Raw genomic sequence first — 22206 nt, forward strand, 5'->3', positions numbered from 1 at the left:
GGTAAAAGAACAATTTTAAATTCACATAAGCTATTTTCAGAGTGGGCGTTTCGGTTGTGGTGCTTATGGGGTGCTTAAGAAGAATACAGTAACTTATGGGCCTTAGGGCGATGTGATTTTATGTTAGGATGTCTTGTATTGAACTTTGGGTAAGGATTGTGGAGCTTTGACAAGGAGAAGTGACAACTTGAGTATAATTCAGAAGAAACTCGGAGAAAATAGAACGATTAGTAGCAGGCTAGACCAGTATGGTAATGGTATGATTTGGTTACCTATGATGTGGTGAGGCTCTACAGATGTTTTGGTGGCAATATTCTTGGGTTTGGTGACCTGCGTGGCTTGGTTAGAATTAGGGAGATTCAACTCTAATGACTTGGTTATGTGCAAATGGATTTCAAAGTGTTCTTGATGGTTTCTACCATGATTTGAACCAGATATTTTTTTTCCGGTGTGGGGAACGTGTTGTGTATTGTGATTTCCTCATGGAAGGAAGCAAGAAAAAGGTTTCTAACTAACCAGGTATGTAATTTGTTGGTGACTCAGAGTTCATAATGAGATTCTTGTGCTTGTCACATGATGGCATGATAGATGTGGTGTGTTGTGTGAGATTAAGATTTACATCTACAAGCTGGCAGTTCAGTCTTGAAGGGAAGGTCAAGAATTTTGGACAGCATGGTCAGTTTCAGATATTTAGGTGAATGTTATAACTGCTCGGTAATCCCTAAGAAGGGTGCGCATTTTAGAAGGCGCATAGTGTTTTGACTTACAGATGTTCATTGGTATTGCGGTACTCACCTGGTTGATAGACTGTTGATATTCTAGTTATTGCTATGTGGCACGGAAAATATTTGGAAGAATTCCTCATGGGATGATTGTGCATGAGAGATGTGTTTGTCATTCAAATGCTAGAGTTGGGATCAATTATGATGATTCATGCGTCCTATGAATTTGGAGACTGGGAGTTCTCAGAAGCATATTCTTCCAAGGTTGCGACCTGTTTGAAGTGAGTATTTTATTTAAATCCAGTGGAGGCACTAGTTGCGTTAATTATTTGTGATAGCTACGCGCTATGAGTGTGCATATATGTGAGGTTTGAGCCAATGTGCGGGCATCGGGGCAAGTATTTATACTCGAAAGAATGCTTAGGCTATGATATGCCTAGAGTTGACTATTAAGCGTAAAGTTATAACGTTTATCGTGTTCTTACCTTTGTTGAGAACTATCTGGGCTACACTTGAGGTTACAAGAGGCTAATTCCCTGAATAAACGGGGTAGTTACTATTTCTGCGTTAAATTGCCGATTTGAAGTGTGATAGCAGACTTTGCACATGTTTACACTATGGCGTGTTATTTATACCAGTCCAGGAGCATGAGAATCTTATTTTATTATCATATACAAGTGTACTTGTTTAATTGCTCCTGTATAATATGCTGAGACTGGAGGCATGTGACCATGCCAAGCGATTCATATTATTGGCACGTGAGTTGTCCGTGCCGTGTGTGAAAATTTTATTTCTATGATAATTTATCTAATTCATTAATTTCCTTCCTTTACAATTCTGTACATGTGCCTACGGTTATCCTCTTCACGAAATTTGAGGAGTTGGTTGTAACATTATGGTTGTGGTGGTGCTTGTTGAACTTGCAATACGGTTCTCTTCCTTAAGACATCTCCCATATTTGGGTACACGGATTGCGCAGTTGTGGCTGGAGTTATATTGATGTGGCTTGTCTGTTGGATAGTTGCATTTAATAATGTAAGTTTATTGGACCTAGAATGAATACTATCATGTTTGATTACAGTATATTCAGAAGGATTATATTGAAAGTCGGCTTAACAAGTGATTATGGTTCTGATTGGGGCGAGAGAGCTCCATGACGCGTTGATCTGATAACGGGTTACGAGATTCTGTGTGTTTCTTTTATTATCAACAGTGTATGAAGGTGTTGGGATGAGGTTTTGTTCGATGTGGGGTTTAATGCTAGTACTTGATTAGTTTGTAGTAGTTACTGTGATCATGAATGGTGCTACGAGCGGGCGAGTTGTGTAATATGCTGGGTGATTATATCCGTGATTATAGTTATAGCTCGATGCAACTTGTTCAGACTCATACATTGTATAAATATAAGATTCGTGTCTTGAAAAGAAATTCTGAAGGTTGGGAATTTAATTTCAAGGTTTTCGGGCTAAGGTTAAATTAAGGATTTTCAGTTGTATTATGTTGTCAGGCCTATGTGAAATAGGGTGACGTGGGATCACCCCCGGGTACGTGCGTGGTAGGATGGAATAGTGACTTGATGGCTTGGAAACAACTCTTGGCACGTTCGAGGATAAACGTATGTTTAAGTGGGAGAGAATGTAACGATTCAGCCGGTTGTTTTGAGTATTACAATCACGTTTCCCCATTTACCGTTCAATTTGTGCTTTATAATTGTTTTATGACTTACCAGGTTAGTTGGTTCGGGTCCGAAAGGATTTCGGGGTGAAATGAGACACCTAGTCTCATAATTGAAAACTTAAGTTGAAAAAGTTAATCGGATATTGACTTATGTGTAAACGACCTCAGATTTGAATTCTGATAATTCCAATAGCTCCGTATGGTGATTTTGGGCTTAGAAAAATATCCGAAAAATTATTTGGAGGTCCGTAGTAAAATTAGGCTTGAAATGTCGAAAGTTGAATTTTTGGAAAGTTTGACCGGGGAGTTGACTTTTTGATATCGGGGTCAGAACCCGATTCTGAAAATTGAAATACCTCTGTTATATTATTTATGACTTGTGTGCAAAATTTGAGGTCAATCAGACGTAATTTGATAGGTTCCGGCATCGTTTGTAGAAATTGAAAGTTTCAAAGTTTATTAGGCTTGAATTGGGGTATGATTTGTGGTTTTAGCGTTGTTGGATGTGATTTAAGGTTTCGACTAAGTTCGTATCATATTTTAGGACTCGTTGGTGTATTTAGTTGAGGTCACGGGGTCATCGGGTGAGTTTCGGACGGCTAAGTGATCAATCTTGGACTTTGCATTCGAGCTGAAGAATGTTGGTTTTCTGTCACTAGTTTCCTTCTACGCGATCACATGAGAATGTCCGCGATCATATAGACTAAGTTGGAGCAGTGAGATTTTGTGCTATGCAATGACGTCAAGGCATCCGCGATCGCGTAGGTTGGGCCAGGATGTGCATCGCGAACGCGTGGGCTAGGCCGCGTTCGCGAAGAGGAACGGAGGGAGGAGCTGGGCCACGTGCTTAATGCTTCGCGATTGCGTGAGAAGGTTCGCGATCGCGTAGGTTTGCAGAGACTGTGCTTCGCGATCGCGTAGAGTTATTTTTGGGCAATGAAAAATTGTGCTTCGCGATCACGTGAGTTGGTCCGCGATTGCATAGAAGAAATGACTAGGCAGAGAGTTTAAGTTTTGAAATTTTTATCGATTTGGAGCTCGAGAATAGGTGATTTTTGGGAAATTTCAAGAAAAACAACGGGGTAAGTGCTCTTAACTCAATATTGGTCAAATTATCCGAATTCATGATTGTTTTTAATATTTAATTGGTGAATTAAGTTGGAAAATTGTGAAAACCCTCTTGGTTTAATTTCAAGATTTGAGGGTTGAGTTGATGTCGGATTTGAGTAAAATTTATATGGTTGGACTCGTGGTTGAAGTGGCGTTCATATTTTGTAACTTTTATCGGGTTCCGAGACGTGGGCCCCATGAGCGATTTTTGAGTTAATTTCGGATTTTTATTGGAAAATTAGTATTTCCTTATGGAATTAATTACAATAATTTGTATTGACTGAATCAAATTAGTTATGACTAGATTCGAGCCTTTTGGAAGTTGATACGCGCATAATAGAATTTTTGGAGCATTGTTTAGCTTGCTCGACATTAGATTCGGCTTGTTCGAGGTAAGTAACTCTTCTAATCTTGGAGCTGGGGGTATGAACCCTGACTATACGTATTATGTGAATTGTTTGGAGATGACGTACATGCTAGGTGACTTGCATATGGGCGTGCACCATAGAAATCGTGACGTAATTATTCCGTGGAATTTTGTAGTCAAATAATCTTGGCATTTTCCATGTAGTTTTATGTGTTGAAGAAATTTAGCTGAGAATCATATTAAAAATCATGTTGAGGCTATGTGCCAATATTATTGGGACCCACAGAGATCATATTGCTGTGAATTATTTGTTTTAAATTGAAAATTCATAATCAGTCATATTCATTTCATTGCATATCATATTTCAGTTTCTATTGTTATCTATTGATACATCATATCATCATTTTCGGGTTATTTTCATGACATTGTGAGCCTGAGAGATTGAAGAAATTGATGATTGAGTGAGGTCAAGGGCCTGATTGTGAGGATAATTATGGGATCGGACTGCATGCCGCAACATGCCATATTTGCTTTATATACTTTATTATTATGGGACCGGGCTGCCCGCCGCAACATGCCAGATTGGCTTATTATAGCACGTGAGTTGTCTGTGCGGATCCAGATATTGATACTATAGTACGTGAGTTGTTTGTGCATATTATAGTGCTTGGGCTGAATGAGCCCCTCCGGAGTCTGTACACCCCCCTCCCAAATAAGCGCATGTATCTACTGGGTGCGAGTGTTGAGCGCCGAGCAATTGGGAGGATTGAGTGACTATGAGGACTGAGTGACTGTGAGGGCTGAGTGATGGGTAGGACTGAGTGAATTGATACTTTGAGACGTATGCATATGGTTTTATCACTGAGATACATTGCATTGACATGTACCCATGACATACAGACATAGAGATGTATTTTTCTCATGTTGTACAGTATCACGTTATTCATGACTTCTCACACATATTGACCTACGGGCATAGTGATGCATTTTTCCACTGGCTATCTGAAAAGAAAATAAAACATCTTATCATTGTTGAAAAGATTTTTGGGAAAAATTATTCTTTTCAAACTTATTCGTATTTTTGGCAACTTCGGTAAACGACTTGGGACTTTCACTGATACACTTGAAAGACAGAACTATTTTTAAAAATCATGATTTAGCTGAGCATTTATTCCTTGGGTTACTTCTTTCATTACTTGCTTTATGTGGTTATGAACTGTTGTTTGTTATTGGAGTTGGACTCTGACCTTGGTACAAGCTCGTCACTACTTTCAACCTAAGGTTAGGTTTGTTACTTATTAAGTATATGGGGTCGATTGTACTCATACTACACTTTTGCACCTTGCATGCAGATATTGGCTGCTGATGTTGCTGTATTCGTCGGGATCTGGATCTGAAGGTGAACTTGCATTCCGGTTGTAGCTGCCTCTTGTTCATGGTAGTCTTAGATTCATAAAACTTTGTTTATATACTTTTCAAACAGATGATGTATTTATTTCATACCAATTTTGTAAATTTTATTCTTAGAAGGTCATGATTTGTACTACCAGTACTTGGGGAAATGTATTGGTTTCATATATTTTCTTTTAATTAATTACCTTATTAAATTCATTGGAATTGGATAGTTGATAATTGTCTTACCTATCGGGTTGGGTTAGATGTCATCACGACTAGTCGAATTTTGGGTCGTGACAGAATGATAATCGTGTTACTGTTGAAGAACATCTAAAAGAAGTTGGAGGTGAAAATTCTTCAAGTAGTGAAGATTTTGAAGATTCAGAAAATGACTTGTCAGATAAAAATGATTTATCAGAAAGAATTAGAAATGAGAGGCGTAGATATGAGGTTAGTGAAGAGCTACAGAGAAAGTTGAATGTTGAAGATGGGGAGTCAGACTGCTGTAACTCTAATGACACAAGGAGCTTACAAAGTGATTCAGATACTGAAAGTTTAAACTTTTCAAAGTTCAACCCCAAAATAGATGGAAAAAATCCAAAATTGGCATTAGAGTTAACCTTTGGAAACAAGAGAGAGTTCATACATGCTGTGATAACTCATGAAGTTAGTTAAGGAAAATACATAAAATGGCGCAAAAATCACAACACACGAGTGAGAGCAGTTTGTAGACACTTAGGTTGCGAATGACAACACACGAGTGATGTGTCGCCATTTGTTAATCATAGATTTTGTGTGAGGCACTTGCATAATAATTTTAAGAGGATGAGATTTAGTGGTATCTCGTTGAAGAATGCACTCTAGAAAGCCGCAAGTGCTTCAACAGGGAAGTGGTTTAATACTTGCATGGTTGAGATTTTTGATTTAGATCCTGAAGCTGCTAATTGGTCCCGAAACAAATCACCAGGTGAATGGTCTAGATCTCACTTTTCTGAAAATGCAAAATCTGATATCCTACTTAATAACATGTGTGAAAGTTTTAATGGAATGATCCTCGAAGCTAGAGACAAGGCAATAATCACTCTATTGGAAAAAAGAAGATATTTACTTATGGCTAGAATGAAGGCAAATAGAGATAAAGAATAAAAATCAAGCAGGTGCTGCAGAGTTTACTCCTAGAAAATCTAATGAGTGGAACTACGAGATTATAGGGGAAAACATACATAATAAGTGGGTTGTGGACTTGCTAAACAAAATATGCAGTTGTAGGAAATGAGATCTGACAGGAATTCCTTGCAAGCATGCCATTGCTGCGATTTGGGCTAAAAAAGATGAGATTAATTCATATGTTCATGATTGCTACAAGGTAAAAACATATAGAAAGGTCTATGACTTTGTCATTCTACCTATGAATGGTCAACATATGTGGCCTAAGTCAAGCAACGTGCCTCCTTTGCCTCCACAATTAGTAAGAACAAGCACAAAAGGTAGAAAGCAAAAATTAAGGAGAAAAGAACCAGATGAAGTAGGAGCAAGTAGAACTAAAATGAAAAGAAAACAGAATTCCTTGCTTTGTAGCTTATGTCATAATGCTGGCCACAATAAAGGAACATGTAAATTTAATATTGTTCAATCGGATTCTCAAGTTGATGAGCCTTCATCTTATGCTCCTGCATCATCAACTCATGCAAAACTTCCATTATCAATAACTTACAATTGAATTCTGTTTATTAAGTTATTATAATATGAACGAGTAATAGTACCATATATTTTGTTTGCAGGTAAGAAGAGGACATGTGGCGCATAAACATATGCAATGTGCTCAAGAATTTGATTTATAACATGACTAAAGTTCTGATATTGTTGTTGCTGAAATGTTGATATTTTGTTGCTGAAATGGTGATATTTTGCTGTTGAACTGCTGGAATGAGTACTTTCGCCGCTGAAATACTGAAATTTTGCTATTGATATGCTGATTTTCGCTGCTGAAAATGCTGATTTTCGCTGTTGAAATGATGATTTGCTGCTGAAATGCTGATATTTTTGCTGTTGAAATGCTGGAATGCTGTATTTTTCCGGTTGAAATTCTGATTTTTGCTGCTGAAATCCTGATTTTCCTACTGAAATGCAGATAGCTTTGCACTTTGAATGCTTTTTTACTGCTGGAATGATGATTTTGGGTGCTGAAATGCTGATAGCTTTGCACTTTGAATGCTTTTTTACTGTTGGAATGCTGATTTTTGTTGTTGGAGTGCTGATTTTTGCTGCTGAAGTGCTGATACCTTTGCAGTATGAAGGCCTTTTTACTGTTGAAATGTTGTCGATGATGAAGATTATTTTTGATGTTGCGAAGCTTTGTTTTCCTTCTGTTAGATACTTTAATTCTGCTGAATCTGTTTCTTTTCTTCCTTTTTTTGTCTATGGTAATAGTTAGAGTTGATAGTTAATAGAATTGGAATTGTATAGATATGATCTTCATTTTTGAACCAATAATGTTCAATGAAATCTGAATATTTAGGTGATGCCGACTCTTTTCATTGATTTTACCTTTATGTAGCTAGTTTAGCATTACACATTTATAAAGAGTATTATGTTAGTTTTTTAACCGAAGTTATATTTTCTGTTAGTGAGACTAAAAGTGCTCAAGTTTTAAAAACTTGGACAAATAGTGCTAAATGTTATATTTAGAGACAAAGTTAAGACTATCCCTAAAGATAAAAGATAATTTTGGCTAAAAACTCAAAGAAAGTCAATACTCCCTTTCAATTTAGATTATGTAGTTTGACTTGACATGAAGTTTAAGAAAAAAAAAAATTTAAAATACGTGATCTTAAAACTTAAGGGTAAAAGTTTTGTGGGATCATGATATTTTTGTGGCTAGAAAACATTCTCACTAAAAATAGAGTGGGTAAAATAAAATATTTAAATATTAAATTATTTTCAAATATAGAAACGTGGCATTCTTTTTTGAATAGATCGATAAAAAAACGTGCCTTTTAAATTGATACAAAAGTAATATAATATTACAAACACGTGATTTTTTTTATTTTTAACTAGATAATAGTATTATTAATGGAAACTAGTTATCACTAACAAAAGAGGGTCATTAGAAAGATGGGGGATACGTGAGTCTTAGTAATAACAAATAACAATTTTATTTTGTTTAAGACTTTTTAGTTTTGTAAGGAGCGAAACCAAAGTAAGTCTTAACATATTTAATTTGTGAATATTTATACAAGACTTTTATAATTTGTGGTCTTAAAAGTTTAAAGATTATACACTTTGTGGGACCATAATATTTGTATGGCTATAAAAACTTCTCATTAAGAGTAAAATAGATAAAATAAAAAAATTAAATTTAAATTATTTTCAAAAATAAAAATATGTCATTATGTTAGAACGAACTAATAAGAAAAATATCATATAAATTAAAACGGAAGGATTATATAATAAGTTGAGATGGAGAGTAATTATATTTTCTTAACGCTAAAATATGACACTATATTTCCTTCAATTTGTTATGGTTGAAATTTTATAGAGTCCATATTAACATCATGTTAGCACTTGTTGCATTATAAATTTTAAGTTAGATAATTAAGTGTTAGTTTCTAATCATGGAACTTAGGTCCTCACTATTTTGAGTTCCTCTATCCTAAGTCCCACATCTAAAATCTTAAATGGGACCACTGTTTAAGTTGCTTCAATTAATTAAACCCATAGTAGTTGCCTAAAATGTTTAATAACCTATTTGGTCAAGCTTCTCTAGCACATTTTTTTTAATTAAAAAAGTGTATTGTTTTCAAAGTTGAAGAATTTGGCCATGCTTTTAGAAGAAAAAAAATGTGTTTTGAGTAGAAGCAGATACAGAAGCAGAAAAAAATAATCTCTCCAAAAATACTTTTTTGAAAAGCACTTTTAAGAAAAATACACTTAGAAGCAGTTTTTAAAAGTTTGGCCAAATACGAATTGCTGCTCAGAAGTGTTTTTTAAATTAATTAGCCAAACACAAACTGCTTCTCACCAAAAGTATTTTTGAGAAAAACACTTTTTAAAAAAAAAATTATTTTTCAAAATAAGTTAATTTTTACATCTTGGCGTTTGTATTATTCCGCATGGCACACATGGTCTACATAAAGAATGGAGTAAATATTGCCACAAAGGGGGTTGTTTAGTGTTTATATGTTTGCAACAATATAAAATCATTTAACTTGAGGAAAATGACCGACTTAACAAGATTGTCATAAAATAAAACACGACATAAAACGTAAACTAGTGATCATAAAGCCAAAGTTTTGTTTTTGGTTGTCGCTAAGGACTAATACAACAACAAAAACAGCCCAATGAAATCCTACAGGTAAGGTCTAGGGAGGGTAGTGTATACGAAGACCTTACCCCTACTCAAAAGGAGTAGAGACTGTTTCCGATAGACTCTCGGCACAATAAGATGAAAACGAGACAGTGTAATATTAACAACAAAGGAATCCAGAAATATAACACCAACAACGTAATAACCAGAAAATAGAGAGAAAAATAATAACACTAAGCAGTAATAATGGCACAGTACTACAGACGCGATAGAATAATATGGATATAACAAGAGGCACTAACATCCTAAGACAAAACACTTCTAGACTAGCTTCCTACAACCTAACCTACAACCCTAATGAAGTACTAAGGACACAACTAGAGCCACTAGTAGCCTAAAACAAAACACTATCAGCCTAAAATAAAACACTATCAGACTAGCCTCATATCTCCTAACCTACAACCCTAATGCTCGACCTCCACAACTTCCTATCAAGGGCCATGACCTCGGAAATCTGCAGTCGTACCATGTCCTGCTTGATCAGCTCTCCCCAATATTTCTTAGGTAGTCCTCCACCTCTTCTCATACCTGTCAAGGCCAGCCGTTCACACCTCCTAACCGGGGCATCCGAGATTCTCCTCTTCACGTGCCCGAACTATCTAAGCCTAGATTCTCACATCTTATCTTCCATGGGAGCTATCTTCACCCGGATATCTTCATTCTTAATCTTATCCAGCCGAATGTGCCCACACATCCATCTCAGCATCCTCATTTATGCAACTTTCATCTTCTAGATATAGGAATTCTTAACTGGCCAACACTCTACACCATACAATATGGCCGCCATAACTACCGCTTTATAGAATTTACCTTTAAGTTCCGGAGGCACCTTCCTGTTACACAAGACGCCAGACGTTAGCGTCCATTTCATCCACCCACCCTTATACGGTGCGTGACATTCTCGTCAATCTCCCAATCCCCCTGGATAACCAACCCCAGGTACTTGAAGCTCTCTTTCTTGGGGATGACTTGAGAGGCAAGCCTCACGTCCATGTTCGCTTCTTCCGACACGCCGCTGAACTTGCACTCCACATATTCTATCTTAATCCTGCTCAGCTTGAAACTTTTAGACTTAAGGATCCATCTCCAAATCTCCATCCTCTTATTAACATCGCCTCACATATCATTAATCAAAACTATATTACCAGCGATTGTCGATGAGGACTAATCTTTTGTTTTTTTCTACTACTTTTGTAGCCTACATTGTGCATGAATTAGGTGGCAAAGATGAAAGATTTCTTTACATGCTATGGTTAGTGATAGGCAGTTAGGCACGAGAGCATAATTACTCATATTAGTTTAGTAATTAAATTCTGGCAAATTTGATTCAAAATCATATGCAAGCAAGTGAATTATGTTATTAAAATGGATTTTAAAAAATTAAGTCGGCATACTATTAAATCAACAATCACTATTAGAAATCCGGGAAAATCCGACCGAGGCATACCGATCAACGTTGGTCGGTCAACAAAAGCGACCAAAAAAACTTTCAAAGCGGATGGAAACTACCCAAAAAATATTTTATATTTTTTGAAATTATATACCGACCAAAATATGTCGGTATATTGGTCAAACATTTGACTGCAATGGTCAGACTTGCTTAATCAAAGCACTTTTTTGATTACCGCCTAACATCGGTCGGTAATATGGACCCACATTTTTAAATTTTAATAATTATATTATTATTTAAAATATTTTATAAAATTTATAATTGAATTTACTGACTAAAGTCGGTCGGTTACTATATGAGCAATTTCCGACCAATTTTGGCCGGTATCTATAATTTCTGGAATATAATCAACCAACTTCGGTCGGTTCATAAGTTAAACATGGTCAAACTTTTGAATCACATTAAAATTTACTATCTAAATAATATAAATATAATCCATTAACACTTTATTTTGTAATACAAATAATGAATGCACTAACATATACTATAACAAGCTATATATAGTTATAGTAGTACAACAAAGTATATATATTTAAGAACACGAAGCGCTAGGACCACATGGTCGGGTTCTTTTGGGGATAGACTTGTGAAGAAGCAATAATCTAATTAGTATATATAATTGATCATCATCAAATATATCTATTTGTAAATTGATCCATCGACTTATAACTTACTTAGATGCATCAATAAATATTAAAAACAAAACGTCTCGATCTATATCGATGAATATTAAAAATAAAACGTCTCGACCTATATCGATTAATCTATGTCATGCATTATTAGTGATGAATGAATGAAATATAGAAGAATACTAAACTTCTTTGATATGTATTTATGTATCACAAATTAAATAAACGAAAGAAGCTATAAGCATTAAGTAAACGAGTTAATATAACAATCGATAAAACATATTTAAAATAAAATAATATTGGTTTACCAATTCATCAAGTTTTCATACGTAGTAATGTATGTGATTGATACTCAATTACAATATAATGTGTGTGTGTGTGAAATGACTCATATACTTAATTATAACTTAGAAAATTAACTTAGATAGATGAATACAAAAGGTAAAATGTCTTGACCGATATTTATTAATCTATGTGATTTGTAATTAGTTATAAAACGAATGAATATATAAGACGAAATGTAAAATTCGAATAAAATAAACGTTTCATATATATACCTTTATTTTTATTATTATGATTGATTAATTATATATATATATGTGTGCATAAAGTATATGCTTATAATTTATTAAAAGTAATTAGTTAATATAATTATTTATAAAGATTATTCTTATAGTTTATAATTATTTATTAGTAAATATATATATGTGAATAAAATATATGCTTATAGTTTATAATTTTTTTAAAGTTTATAATATTTTAAAATATAATAACACAAAATAATTAATTTAGATTTTTAAAAAAAAATAACCGATCGAAGTCGGTTGGTTAACTGTGGTCAAACACAGTCAATGGTCATTTAAGTGTATCGACCGACGTCGGTCGGTACCTTTAATTCCATATCTGAAATACGGGATTTCCCCCTTATTTCTCTTATTCTCTTCTAAAAAATTTCTAACTCCCCACTCTCTTCTCCCTCACACACACAACACCCTTCCCCCACTCCTTCTCTATTTCCTTCACACAAATCCCATTCCCCACCCCAGGTCGCCACTGCCCCCGCCGCTGTCGCTGCTACTACTGCCACTGCCCCCGCCGCCACCACTGCCGTTGCTACTGCCTCCACTGCCCCTCCTCCTCCACCTCCTAAAAATTTCATGCTTCAATTTGAACTTACATTGTTTGTATAATTTTAATATTTTGTTAATTAGTTATGAATTAGTTAATTATTGTTTAAATTGATTGTTTAACTTTGAATTTGATTGAAATCTAGGGTTTAGGTCATGTTAAAATTGAATTGATTAACTAGGGTGTAAATTGAATGTTTAAGTTTGTATTGACTTGAGTAGTTTAGTTAGGAATTGAATGTTTAACTTTGAATTAAATTGAGGTTTTAGGATTTGTTCTTGTGAATTGAACTTTTAGGGTATGAATTGAATTTTTAGGGGTAAGTGTTGAACTTTTTGGATAGAGCTTGTATTTTGTGAGGTTAATTGAATTTTTTAGGGTATTAATTGAATTGTATAGGGTATGGGTTGAACTTTTAGGATATGAATTGAACTTTTAGGGGTAATGGTTGAACTTTTTGGATATGAATTGAACTTTTAGGGATAAGTGTTGAACCTTTTGGGTATGAATTGAACTTATAGTTTATGTTTAAATTGAATGAATCATAATTAATTATATTTATTATAATTTAATTTTGGTGTAATTAGTAAAAATTTAATTATCTTAATTAACTAAAAATAATTTAATTAATTTATAATTATAGAATAAATTAAGTAGTTCTAATACTTATGGAAATATCTCAATTTATTTTATTTTATTTGTATAGATGGAACATACTTGGATGTACAACAGGAATTATCTTAATCGGTGGGGATTGAGGGAGAATTTTGTAGAAGGGGTTGATGACTTTGTTAGACATGCAATGTCACTTTCATCATATCAAATTGAAGGAGTAATTAGGTGCCCTTGTGTCAAGTGCGATTGTGTGAAGTTTAAAAAATCGGAGGAAGTTAAGCTTCATCTTTATAGGAATGGGTTTATAGAGAATTACTTTGTGTGAACTAATCCCGGAGAGATCGATGGTAGCCGTGGAATATTTCATAAATGGTTGTTGGTGAAAGTAGTAGGTCAGTGGAGATTAGAAATCAAGATTCTAGAATTCATGATATGGCTGCAGATGCTTTTGGGATGCACTCCGAGGGTGATCCCAATGAAAATATTGAACAAACTCCTAATGATGATGCAAAATATTTTTATGAATAGTTAGAGGAAGCTAGTCGTCCACTATGTGAAGGAAGTTCGCACTCCAAGCTGTCTGTTGCGGTTAGATTACTAACTATCAAATCTGATTGGAATATTTCTCAAGCGGCCATGGACTCTTTCATTGACCTTATGAGTGAACTTGTTGACCCAAATATCAACCTTCGGATAAGGATGCTGAAAGAATATGGTTGGAGGTCCAAAAAAGGGGAAGGTATACGGGCTTTCTGAGAAAAGTTTTTATCGCTACAGGTGTGGAATGCAAGGAACATAGATTTCCTCACAGGGCGAGGCACTTAATAGGGAGAGCCTCTCGGCTATGCAGGAGACAGTGACAAGGCTTACATCCGAGCTAGAAGCAGCCAAGGAAAGAGAAAGGCTTAGAGATGCTCAATTCCTTGGTATGCAAGTTTAGATCAGAACTCTCCTTTCTACTAGAATTTTTTCGTTGCCTTGGTCTCGTGAGTCATCGCCACAGGCTCGACCTCCACGTGATCGGTCCTCCCGTCCTCCCCGTGATCGTTCCTCCCCCCGTGATCGTTCTTCCTGTCCTTCACAAGACCGTTCTATACCGCCTTGTAGATAAAAGTTCACCAGATGGTGATGATGTTGCAGAAAACACCCCTTGACCAATACTTTGATATACTTTGAACTAGACTAATAGAACTAGTTTTGAATTCGATTGAACAATTTTGAACTTGTTGTAGTTACATAGTTTTTGCTTGGTTTTGAATGATGTTTAATTGAACTTTGTTAGTTTTAAAGTATTAATTGGATGTTTAGTTGGATTTGTGGTGAATTAGGGATTGTATGTGGTGAATTGGGGGTTATTTGATGTGAATTGGGGGTATTGGTATGCTGTTTTTATTTGGCAGGTGGTATAGCTATCAAAACATACATTCTTTGCCAAAATTAATCCCAGAAAATCGACCTACCTTGGTCAGTAACTAATAAAAAAAAATTTAAATTGCAAAATACCGACCAATGTTGGTCAGTTAATGCATATTAAATTCCCATAAATCAACATTAAGTTGGCTGCCATGTCCAGATTACCGACCAACGACGGCTGGTAATATTAAATTTTAATTATTTATAAAAAATATAAAATTTCTAATACTGACCAATGTTGGTCGATATATAAAATATGATAGTTTAATTTATTTTTCATTATCGACCAAAGTTGGTCGGTAAACAAAATTAATAAATTTAGAGCACCGACCAACATTGGTCGGTAAAATTAAATTATTAAAATAACATTTCGACCAATATTGGTCGGTAATTCAACTAAATTGTCAGATGGTCGTGTATATCATACCGACCGACATTGGTCGGTAACTTCCGATCGACTTTGATCGGTATGCTCTTCCAACCTTCAAAATACCGACCACACGTAAATGGTCTCGATTTGAACGGTTATTGGCCATTACCGATAGATTTTGATCGACTTTTTCGAACGGTTTTATAGGGATTTTTAGCAGTGAGTATCTATGGTTCAATTGTGCTTTTTGTGATTATAAACTTTATTATAAATGACATAAGAAATGATTTCATTTTATACCGAATTTGACATGGGATAGCTCATTCTTTGGAAGTTGAGCTTCTTTTAGAGTTTGTGATTGAAATAATAAGTTTCACTCAAAGGATTTTACTATTTTCAGAAATAATAATTGGATTGTTATATCCTGCAAATATTCGTTTAGGAGTAACACGCAAGATTAGTTGCAGATAATAGCGAAGTGATTCCAGAAATTGTACTAATTACGTGCCTCTGTAGTCTGTACAACTATTGCTCTTCTTAATTAAACCTAGAAATCACTATAAACAATTTCTTGAGACCGCGTGGGAGACGAAATAAATTAGAAATTTGACTAATATTTACAAATGTCATTTTCCAACTGGACAATATATAATTAATTAAACTTATCTCTTTTACCACCATTTTCAAACTACTGAAGTGGTCCTCAAACTAATTAATATGTGGACTTTAGCCCCTCAACCAACTAGAGTTATGATGGTTCGTGGCTACCCTCATTGCCCATTCTTCACCTCCATTTCCACAACCTTTGAAAAGCAATATCCATTTCTCATTTAACCCAAACTAAGAAATCCTCTCTCTAGAGCTCTCAAAATTAAGTAGATGTGACCCCCAAGCTTTATTCCTTTATCTTTTGATGCCATTTTTTGCGGTGGATATTTTGGATTTTGGTATATATTGATCTAATATGATGTCCCCCGATGGAGAATTCAGACAAATTTTTGGATTTCTTGATTGTATAATTTTTTATGAGTTTATATTTTTTGTACTGATGGTGTAAGAAATATATATTTATACAAGCATGCTATTTATAGGTAATCCGATTAAGATGACAACGAACTTACTAGCTATCACAAGTTAAACTATATGCTAATAATGTAAAAATTATTTGCACTATCAAAATATGTTATAACTTTAATCCATTTACGTTATAAGTCGGCTTCAATTATGTACTTATTTGAACACGTAATGGTTTTTGTAATATGGCCAAATTTTCATGACATTTGTCATGACATAATATCCATTATAACAAATTTGTGGTTCATGACATTTGCCATGACATAATATCCATTATTATGCCAAGGATTTCTTGCTATAAATAGAGGAGTTTCTCCTCATTTGAAAACACACCAATTCAAGAGCTTTTCACTCTTGTCTTTCTTTCTCCTCCTTTATTTCATTATAGAGTATTTTATAAGAGAGTTAGTGTCGGGAAATACTTGTGTGAACCCTGTCTTTGGAGTGATCTTGTGAGGTTATTCTCTTGGAGTATTTGGGATTAATTAGAGTATTTACTCTAATTTTGTACTCTTTTTGTACTCTTGTTGGTATAGTAAAATTGCTCCTCTCCGCCTGTGGACGTAGGTCACCTTGACCGAACCACGTTAAATTTGTGTCTTCCTTATCTTCTTTAATTGCCGTTATTATCAACTTTCATTGTCTTTGTTATTGTCATTATACCGTTGTTTGGCTAAATTCTGCACTACCCGGGTTCCCGATCCTAACAAATTGGTATCAGAGCCAGATCTAATCGAGTTAGTTTAAATAGCCAAAATGACTCTAGCAAAGTCTTATGTTGAGAAATTTGACCGAAGTGCAAACTTCGGAATGTGGCAATTAAAGATGGAAGCTATCCTAATTCAGGATGGCTTAGATTTGGCACTGCAAGGAAAGAAGAAGATGCCGGATAAAATGACGGACGAGGAGTTTGCCGTCATAGACAAAAAGGCAAAAGCAAGTATTATTTCAAATCTTTCAAATGAGGTTTTGCGTGAAGTTGCAGCAGAAAACTCAGCCAAAGGCATATGAGAAAAGCTTAAAACCATATATATGAAAAGAACAGTAGAAAACAGACTTTACCTAAAGCAAATGCTCTACACTTTTCGTATGGCTGAAGGTACCTCTATACTTACTCATCTTGATACTTTTGATTCTCTTCTTATGGATTTAAGTAACATAGATGCTGAAATCAAAGATAAGGATCAAGCTGTGTTATTGCTTGTTTCCTTATCCAGTCGTTTAAACATATAAGAGATACTATGCTTTATGGAAAGGATAATATCTCTTATAAAGATATCAAATCTATTTTGAAATTAAAAGAACAAATAAATAGAGATATTACTGGGAAAACTAGTGGGAACCAAGGGGAAGGCTTATTCATAAGAGGTAGATCCAATAAGAAAGATTCAAGTAGTGAGAAACCTAAATCAATGTCAAAATCCAGATACAGAAATGTCATGTGCAAATATTGTCATAAGAAAGGTCACATTATTTCTGAATGCTTTAAATTGAAAAACAAAGAAAAGCATACAGAAAAGAAAAATGAGCACAAAAATACTGACACTGCCGAAACAAGTGTAGCTGCTGATGAGACTGAGGGAACTATTTTTTTAGCAACTAATAATAGTTTCAAATCTAACAATGAGTGGATTTTAGATTCGGGTTGTTCTTATCATATGTATCCTAGTCGTGATTTATTTACCACATATGAATCTATTGGAGGTGGAGTTGTCTTGATGGGCAACAATTCCGCCTGCAAAGTTATTGGAAAAGGTACAGTCCGAATAAAAAAATACACGATGGTGTGGTGAGAACTCTCACCGATGTTAGACATGTTCCTGACTTGAAGAAAAATCTCATCTCTTTGGGCACTCTAGAATCTCTTGGGTGCAAGTACACAGGTGAAGGTGGAGTTTTGAAAATTTCTCATGGTGCTCTTGTGATCATGAAAGCACGCAGATCTGGTACGTTGTATACTCTTTTGGGATCTACTGTTACAGGTGCTGCTGCCATTTCAATATCAGATAAATCAGATTCTGACATCACCAAATTGTGGCATATGAGTGAAAACGGTCTTTCCATCCTCAATAAAAGAGGTCTCTTATGTGGCCAAAGTACTGAAAATATGGAGTTATGTGAACATTGTGTGTTCGGGAAGCAGAAAAGAGTCAGCTTCAAATCTCCAGCGATTCATAGAACAAAAGGTACTTTGGATTACATTCATTCAGATCTTTGGGGTCCTTCACGTACCCTATCAAAAGGTGGTGCCAGGTATATGTTAACTTTCATTGATGATTATTCAAGGAAAGTTTGGGTTTATTTACTGAAAAATAAAAGTGATATTTTCTTAAATTTCAAACAATGGAAAGTTTTGATTGAGAAGCAAACAGGAAAACGGGTTAAGCGGCTTAGAACAGATAATGACTTAAAATTCTGTAATGATGAATTCAATGAATTTTATAAGAATGATGGAATTGCTCGACATCGTACTGTGAGAATGACACCTCAGCAAAATGGTGTGGCAGAAAGGATAAATAGAACTCTTTTGGAAAGGGCTCGTTGCATGATTTCAAATGCTGGGTTGACAAACGCCTTTTGGGCAGAAGCTATCTCTACAGCTTGTTATATAGTCAACCGAGCTCCTTCTGCACCTTTGAACTTTAAGACTCTAGAGGAAATGTGGTCAGGTACTCCTGCTAATTATTCTGATTTAAAGATATTTGGTTGCTCTGCATACATGCATGTAAATGATGAAAAATTAGAGCCAAAGGCTAAAAAGTGCATTTCCCTTGGGTATGCATCTGGGGTGAAAGGATACCGACTATGGTATCCTGATCCAATGACACCAAAATTTATAATTAGCAGAGATGTAATCTTTGATGAATCCTCTATGTTACATACTAGAAAAGAGTCTTCTAGTTCGTGTAATACAGATAAAGGAAAGAGTACACAGAACCAGGTGGAGATTAAGATTGGCATTCCTTCTGAGCCAAGCTCATCAACTTTGGAGCAAAATACAGTTGAAACTCTTGAAGTTGAACCAGAAGAAGAGGAGTATTCTATAGCCAAACATAGACCAAGAAGAGAAGGTAAACAACTATTAAGGTTTGGAGATTATGTTGCATTTGCTTTTTCAGTTGCACAGGAAACTGAAGAAATTGAAGAACCATCAAAATATTCAGAAGCAGTTTCTGGTGCTGACTCAGTCAAGTGGCTGATTGCAATGAATAAAGAAATTGAGTCTCTCCACAAGAATGGTACTTGGTCTCTTGTGAAGCCGCCATCAGGAAAAATAATTGTTGGTTGCAAATGGGTCTTCAAGAAAAAGGATGGCATTCCAGGGGTTGAAGATGCAAGGTATAAGGCACGATTAGTTACAAAAGGCTATAGTCAGGTACAAGGAGTTGAGTTTAATGATATTTTCTCACCTGTTGTTAAACATAGCTCTATTCGTGTCTTGGTTGCCTTAGTTGCCATGTATGATTTGGAATTAGAACAACTTGATGTTAAGACAACTTTATTACATGGCGAACTTGAGGAACAAATATACATGCATCAACCCGAAGGATTTGAAATTGAAGGAAAAGAAGATCATGTTTGCTTGTTGAAGAAATCCTTGTACGGATTAAAGCAGTCTCCAAGATAATGGTATAAAAGGTTTGATTCCTTTATGTTGGGTCATGGTTATTCGAGGAGCATGTATGATAGTTGTGTTTACTTCCGGAAATTAAATAATGGTTCATTTGTGTACCTATTATTATATGTTGATGACATGCTTATTGATGCTAAGAATTTAACATAAATTCACAATTTGAAAAGTCAGCTGAAAAGTGAATTTGAGATGAAAAATTTGGGAGCAACTAAGAAAATCCTTGGCATGGAGATCAAAAGAGAACGAAAAGCCAACAGGCTATTTCTGACCCAGAAGAAGTACTTGGAGAAAGTCTTAGAGAGGTTTGGCATGAAAGATGCTAAACCAGTTAGTACCCCTCTTGCTGCTCATTTGAAGTTATCAGCTGCTCACTCCCCGCAGTCAGAGGAAGAAGAGAGGTACATGGCACAAGTTCCTTATTCCAGTGCAGTCGGCAGTATTATGTATGCAATGGTTTGTATACGTCCAGACATTTCACAAGCAGTGAGCGTGGTAAGCCGGTGTATGGCTTGCCATGGTAAAGTACATTGGCATGCTGTGAAATGGATTATCAGATACTTGCGAGGTATTTCAAACTCATATTTGGAGTTTGGGAGAAATACTAACACTTTGGTTGGTTTTGTAGACTCAAATTATGCAGGTGATCCTAACAAAAGAAGATCACTGACATGCTATGTATTTTGCATTGGTGGTTGCGCTATTAGTTGGAAAGCTACATTATAACATGTAGTAGCTTTATCTACTACCGAAGTAGAATATATGGCAGTGACCGAGGCGATCAAAGAAGCTTTATGGTTGAAAGGTCTATTTGCGAAACTCAGTTTACACCAAAGTGATATTACCATTTTCTGTGATAGTCAAAGTGTCATTCACTTGACTAAAGATCAAATGTATCATGAGAGGACGAAGCACATTGATATAAAGTATCATTTCATCCGAGAAACCATTGTTGAAAGAAAAGTCTCTGTTCAGAAGATCAACACTAGAGACAATCCTGCTGACATGTTCACAAAACCTCTTCGAGTGTCCAAGTTCAAGCTTTGCCTGAACTTGATTGGCATTTATAAAGAATAATTTTGCCCATTGGGGTTTTTGCGGAGAAGGTGGAGTAAATTTACTATATATAAGCCAAAATTAGGCCAAGGTGGAGATTTGTGATATGGCCAAATTTTCATGACATTTGCCATGACATAATATCCATTATAACAAATTTGTGGTTCATGACATTTTCCATGACATAATATCCATTATAACAAATTTGTGGATCATGACATTTGCCATGACATAATATCCATTATTAGGCCAAGAATTTCTTGCTATAAATAGAGGAGTTTCTGCTCATTTGAAAACACACCAATTCAAGAGCTTTTCACTCTTGTCTTTCTTTCTCCTCCTTTATTTCATTATAGTGTATTTTGTAAGAGAGTTAGTGTCGGAAAATACTTGTGTGAGCCCTGTCTTTGGAGTGATCTTGTGAGGTTATTCTCTTGGGGTATTTGGGATTAATTAGAGTATTTACTCTAATTTTGTACTCTCTTTTGTATTCTTGTTGGTATAGTAAAATTACTCCTCTCCGCATATGGACTCTCCGCATGTGGACGTAGGTCACCTTGACAGAACCACGTTAAATTTGTGTCTTCCTTATCTTCTTTAATTGCCGTTATTATTAACTTCCATTGTCTTTGTTATTGTCATTATATCGTTGTTTGGCTAACTTCTGCACTACCCGAGTTCCCAATCCTAACAGTTTTTAATCCTCTCTTGGAGTATCCCCACCAACTTATTAATGATAAACATTGAAAATGTGATGGTTTGATATTACCAAGCAACTCATCATACTTAACAAAAAATTAATTCAAATTTACTCTCACGTCCTTTTTATTAGTCCTTTATACCAAAAATAAATCTTTTCGTCGTCTTTTTCATCTTCTCAAGTCGGGGGTATATCGGAAATAACATCTCTACTCTATCGGGGTAGGGGTAAGGCCTGCGTACACACTATCCTCCCCAGACTCCACTTGTGAGATTTTACTGGATTGTTGTTATTATTGTACTTGTCCATTTAAACAAATCAAAATAAATTTATTATTCTCTTTCAATATTACCCTTAGTATTAAGTACCCATACTGTCCAAATTAATTGAAGTTATAACTTTAATAATCATTAACAAGAATAATTTAGTAAAAAAATTCAATGATTTCTTAAATCATTGAAATTATAGTCTAGACATAAAGGAAAATGATACTATAGTCTTGT

Source organism: Nicotiana tabacum, chromosome 17 (genome assembly GCF_000715075.1).
Source record: "Nicotiana tabacum cultivar K326 chromosome 17, ASM71507v2, whole genome shotgun sequence".
NCBI classification, from domain to species: Eukaryota; Viridiplantae; Streptophyta; class Magnoliopsida; order Solanales; family Solanaceae; genus Nicotiana; species Nicotiana tabacum.